Consider the following 209-nt stretch of genomic DNA (forward strand, 5'->3'; position numbering starts at 1 on the left):
CATGGCCAGAAAAGTTTAACCCTGTGATGAATCCAGTTGTGTCAAAGCAAAAATATGGCCTTCTTATGGCTTTTCACCATTTCATCAAATAATTACTTATTCCTATAAATCTATGTATGTACTTCTTTTAGGTATAGGTGTGAGTGATGTGGATGTGTTTTTGTGTTTGAGAAGTTTTGTATTTTGCACTATTTTGGCTTTTTTAGAAA

At 32.5% G+C, this 209-nt stretch overlaps 1 protein-coding gene across 1 annotated transcript in view; it reads left to right on the forward strand.

The window, feature by feature from the left end:
- The window catches only part of gdpd4a (glycerophosphodiester phosphodiesterase domain containing 4a), a 53,219-nt gene that overhangs the window by 7,117 nt on the left and 45,893 nt on the right, over positions 1 to 209 (forward strand). The gene's annotated exons all lie outside the window — the stretch shown is intronic.

This window comes from Etheostoma spectabile, chromosome 3 (genome assembly GCF_008692095.1).
Source record: "Etheostoma spectabile isolate EspeVRDwgs_2016 chromosome 3, UIUC_Espe_1.0, whole genome shotgun sequence".
Classification (NCBI taxonomy): Eukaryota; Metazoa; Chordata; class Actinopteri; order Perciformes; family Percidae; genus Etheostoma; species Etheostoma spectabile.